Here is a 5,457-nt window from a genome sequence, read left to right as displayed (position 1 = left end):
AAATCCCAACACAATTCTTTGAAGACATGGAAAGAACAATTCTCAAATTCATCTGGAAATGCAAAAAACCAAGGATAGTGAAAACTCTTCTTAACAATTAAAAAAAAAAAAACAACAAACAGCTGGGGAATCACCATCCCTGACCTCAAGCTGTACTACAGAGCAATAGTCATAAAGCCTGCATGGTACTGGTACAGCAACAGACATTTAGATCAATAGAATAGAATTGAAGACCCACACACTTATCCTCACTTGATCTTTGACAAAGGCTCCAAACATACACAACGGAAAAAAGAAAGCATCTTCAATAAATGGTGCTGGTCTAACTGGCTGTCTGTATGTAGAAGAATGAAAATAAACCCATATTTGTCACCTTGTACAAAGCTCAAGTCCAAGTGGATCAGGGACCTCAACATAAACCAGATACACTGAATCTAATAGAAGAGAAAGTGAGAAAGAGCCTTGAACTCATTGACACAGGAGGAAATTTCCTAAACAGAACTCCAATTGCTCATGCTCTAAGATCAAGAATTGATAAATGGTCCTGCGGACTGGCTGTGGCTTCGCATGGGTGGAGGAGGCGCGGCTGCAGTCTTTAAGAAATAGAAATGGCTTCCAAAAGAGCTCTGGTCATCCTGGCCAAAGGAGGAGAGGAAATGGAGACAGTGATTCCTGTGGATGTCATGCGGCGAGCTGGGATTAAAGTCACTGTTGCTGGCTTGGCTGGGAAGGACCCTGTGCAGTGTAGCCGTGACATAATGATTTGTCCAGATACCAGTATGGAAGACGCAAAAACGCAGGGACCATACGATGTGGTGGTTCTTCCAGGAGGAAATCTGGGTGCACAGAATTTATCTGAGTCGGCTGTGGTGAAGGAGATCCTCAAGGAGCAAGAGAACAGGAAGGGCCTCATAACTGCCGTCTGTGCGGGTCCTACGGCTCTGTGGGCTCACCAAGTAGGTTTTGGATGCAAGGTCACAACACACCCACTGGCTAAGGACAAAATGATGAATGGCAGTCACTACAGCTACTCAGAGAGCCGCGTGGAGAAGGACGGTCTGATCCTCACCAGCCGTGGCCGGGGGACCAGCTTTGAGTTTGCGCTGACCATTGTGGAGGCTCTCATGGGGAAGGACATGGTCAACCAAGTGAAGGCACCGCTCGTTCTCAAAGACTAGAGCCCAGGCTCTGGGCCCCACGCCTGAGCAGGCATTGGAAGCCCACTGGTGTGTGTGTCCAGAGCCCTGGAAACCTCAGGAGTAGTATGTGAAGCGGCCACCATGCAGGGCTCTCACCCCGGGTCCGTACATTTTTTAACTTTGCTAGTAGAATAAACAGTTTACCAAGCTCCCAGAAAAAAAAAAGAATTGATAAATGGGACCTCATAAAACTGGAAACCTTCTGTAAGGCAAAGGACATAGTCGATAAGACAAACCGGCAACCTACTGATTGGGAAAAAAATCTTCACTAACCCCGCATCCGATAGAGGGTTAATATCCAAAATATATAAAGAACTCAAGAAGTTAATCACCAAAAAGCCAAACAACTCAATCAAAAAATGGGGTATCTCTTGAAAAAAAAAAAAAAAACAAAAATGGGGTATCTAACTAAACTGAGAATTCACAATGGAGGAATTTTGAATGGCTGAGAAACACCTAAAAAAAATGTTCAGTGTCCTTAGTGATCAGAGAAATGCAAATCAAAACAACCTTTACATCAGTCAGAATGGCTAAGATCAAAACCTCAGCTGACAACACATGTTGGAGAGGATGTAGAGAAAGAGGAACACTCCTCCATTGCTGGTGAAGTTGCAAACTGGTACAGCCACTCTGGAAATCAATCTGGAGGTTCCTTAGAAAATTGGAAAGAGATCTACCTGAAGATCCAACTATACCACTCTTGGGAATATACCCAAAAGATGCCCCAGCATGCCACAGGGGCACGTGTTCCACTATGTTCATAGTGGCATTATCTGTTGATAGCCAGAAGCTGGAAACAACCTAGGTGTCCCACGACAGAAGAATGGATACAGAAGATCTGGTTCATTTACACAATGGAATACTACTCGGCTATTAAGAACGAGGACATCCTGGCTTTTGCAGGCAAATGAATGGAACTAGAAAATATTATCATGAGTGAGGTAACTCAGACCCAAAAGGACATGCATGGTATGTACTCACTAATAAGAGGATATTAAAAGAAGAAGAAAAAGAAAAAGAAAAAAGAAAAAAACCCATTCCCAGCACTTGGGAGGCTGAGGCAGGCAGATTTCTGAGTTTGAGGCCAGCCTGGTCTACAGAGTGAGTTCCAGGACAGCCAGGGCTACATACAGAAACCCTGTCTTGAAAAACCAAAGAAAGAAAGAAAGAAAGAAAGAAAGAAAGAAAGAAAGAAAGAAAGAAAGAAACCCATACAGAATATACAAGATACAATCCACAGAACTCAAAAAGCTCAACAAGCTGAAGTGCCCAAGTCAGGATGCCTCAGTCCCACTTGGGAGAGAAGAAAGCAATCACAAGTGGGGAGGGAGGGAGGGACCTGGGAGGGAAAGTGGGTGGGGTGGGATGGGGCATTGGGAGGGAGAGGGGAACCTGATCTGGTATTGGGTGAGGGAAAAGGACTGAAGCCCTGAGGGCCTGCAGAAAGAATGCAAACAGACAACCTTAGGAAGTAGGAGATTGGGGGACCCACCTAGACTGTACCAGAGACATGGAAGGTGAGAGACTCTCAGGACTCATAGGGAGAGACCTTTGATGAAATGCCTGATAGTAGGGAGAGGGAACTTATAGAGCCCACCTCCAGCAGGAAGACAGGACTTCAAGTGAGAGATGGGGTTGCCATTCCACAGTCACACCTCTGACCCATAACTGTTTCTGTCTGAAGGAATTACAGGGATGGAAATGCAGAGGAGCTTGAGGAAAAGAAGGTCCAGTGATAGGGCCAAAGTGGGATCCAGCTCAAGGGGAGGTCCCAAGGCCTGACATTATTACTGAGGCTATGGAATACAGAGGGATCTATCTTGCTGTCCTCCAAAAGACACAAAAAGCAACTGAAAGAATCAGATGCAGTTATTTGCACCCAACCAATGGACAGAAGCAGCTGACCCCTGTTGTTGAATAGGGAAGGCTGAAAGAAGCTGAGGAGAAGGGTGATCCTGTAGGAGGACCAGCAGTCTTAATTAATCTGGACCCCTGATATCTTTCAAACACTGGACCACCAAGCAGACAGCATACAGTAGCTGATATGAGGCTCCCAACACACATACAGCAGAGGACTGCCAGGTCTGTGTTCATTCAGAGATGATGCACCTAACCCTCGGGAGACAGGAGGCCCCAAAGAGTTAAGAGGTCAGGTGGGGTGGAGGGTGAGGGCATCCATGTGGAGATGGGGTGAGGTGGGGAGGAGATGTGGGATGTGGAGCAGTCAGAGGGTAGATAGGGAGGAGTGGGGAATGGAATTTGGAGTGTAAAAATGAATTGCAAATAAACTTAATTTTAAAAAATGCAAAGATGATAATGATGCAGAAAAGGATGAAAAATGAAGATGCCTTAATGAAAATTTACAAAAAAATTTCTAAATAAAATTGAGATAGATGGGTCGGGCGTGGTGGCGCACGCCTTTAATCCCAGCACTTGGGAGGCAGAGGCAGGTGGATTTCTGAGTTCGAGGCCAGCCNAAAAAAAAAAAAAAAAAAAGAGAGAGAGATAGAGACTGAAATAGAGACAGAGAAAGGACGGTCAGAATCTGCAGCATCACCTAGTCACAGGACTGCGAGTCAGTCTATACATGTTAAGAGACCTAAAATGGTTTTCCAAGCCTTGATAAAGGAATTAACAGGAGATGAGGGAATCCTGCAGGGTCATCAAGAATTTAAATGGCACTGGGTGGTGGTGGTGCACACCTTTAATCCCAGCACTTGGGAGGCACAGGCAGGCAGATTTCTGAGTTGGAGACCAGCCTGGTCTACAGAGTGAGTTCCAGGACAGCCAGGGCTACACAGAGAAACCCTGTCTTGAAAAAAAAACAAGCAAACAAACAAACAAGAATTTTAATGGCAACCTATAAAGAATTTTAAAATGTTTAAGCAAGCAGTAATGAGCTATGGCTTACACTCACCCATATGTCAAACAGATAACTAATAATTGGGCCACACATAATCATTTAATTACAAAAGATTCGAGTGTTTTGATGACATCTGTCCTAGGTTCTGGTCCTCAATTACAGTAGCTGACATGGTTGGAAGATATGGAATGAGGCTGGAGACATAGCTTAGTGGTTAAGTGCACTGACTGCTCTTCCAGAAGACCTGGGCTCAACTTCCAGCAACTACATGGCAGCTTGCCACTATCTGTAACTCTAAGATCTGACACCCTCATATGCAGGCAAAAACACCAAGGCACATAAAATAAGAGTAAAGTTAGAAAGAAAAGATGTGGGAGGAATAGTCACATGGGCCATGAATGTAAGTCACCCAAGATATTCAAGGCAATTCCTTAATTTTGGCAAAGTGACTGAGGCCTAACAAAAATCTACATAACTGATTTGTTTCCTGTCTACCAAGGAAAGATTATTCTGAAAACAATTAGAAAATTCAAAGTCTGATTAGGGCAAACAGAGCTGCTCAAACAAGCAAACCATTTAATGGAGACAGACTGGTTCCCAGGGAACCAGCAAGTCTGAAGGCACAGCCTTCCTGTGTGACCTTCTGACAGGAGGTCAAAGTTAAAATTAAAGTTGCATACCATTGAGATTGAAGGATTAATGGATACTGGAGCAGACGTAACTGTAATATAACAAAATTCCTTGAATCCAATTTGGCCACTTCAAAGGAATTATAATTATATAATTTTATAATTATATAATTATAATACCCAGCTCCCAGGGATTAAGGTATTGCCTCAGTACAACAAAGACTTAAGTGGATTAAATGTATAGGACCAGAAGGTCAAATAGGAAGGTTAAGGCCATTTGTGGCAGATATAACCATGAACTTATGGGGAAGAGATCTCTTACAATAGTGTGAAACACAGCATTCCTCAAACTTTAGAGACAGGCTGTAAGGAAGGAGGTGTTTCTGGTAAAATGGGAAAAAAGGCATTATCAGAGACAGATAAAGACTGTCCTATGAAGTGGGAATTTCTGGATGTGTCGTGTGATATTTTGCTGAAGCAGACCCATGAGAGGACACGTGATGTTTAGAGACAGTATAAGTAGGACCCAACAGACAGTGATAGGATGCTTGCATGGCTAGCCATGCAATGCTTTCTTGATCTTGCATCTTCATTGATCTTTACTTAGTTGACCGAGGCATAGCAGCGAAGGTCTCTTGGCATTCTCGCTGGTTCTGGTTGACTCATGCCAATTTGGTGGAGGCCTGGCTGTTTCTGCTGAATTGTGCCACTTCTGCTGATTCATGTTTGGTGACACTTTTTTTCTTTTTTCTTTTTTCTTTTTTTA

The 5,457-nt window shown here is 43.8% G+C and overlaps 1 pseudogene across 1 annotated transcript; it reads left to right on the top strand.

Moving 5' to 3' along the window:
• Positions 1 to 548: 548 nt before the first annotated feature.
• On the top strand, positions 549 to 1,345 carry LOC110336967 (annotated as a pseudogene). The gene has a single exon (XR_002381236.1). The product of XR_002381236.1 is annotated as a protein/nucleic acid deglycase DJ-1 pseudogene (transcript).
• Positions 1,346 to 5,457: the final 4,112 nt, after the last annotated feature.

The sequence above is a fragment of the Mus pahari genome, chromosome 19 (genome assembly GCF_900095145.1).
Source record: "Mus pahari chromosome 19, PAHARI_EIJ_v1.1, whole genome shotgun sequence".
Lineage (NCBI taxonomy): Eukaryota > Metazoa > Chordata > Mammalia > Rodentia > Muridae > Mus > Mus pahari.
The sequence above is the reverse complement of the archived record's forward strand: the minus strand, read 5'-3'. Positions and strand labels throughout refer to the sequence as shown.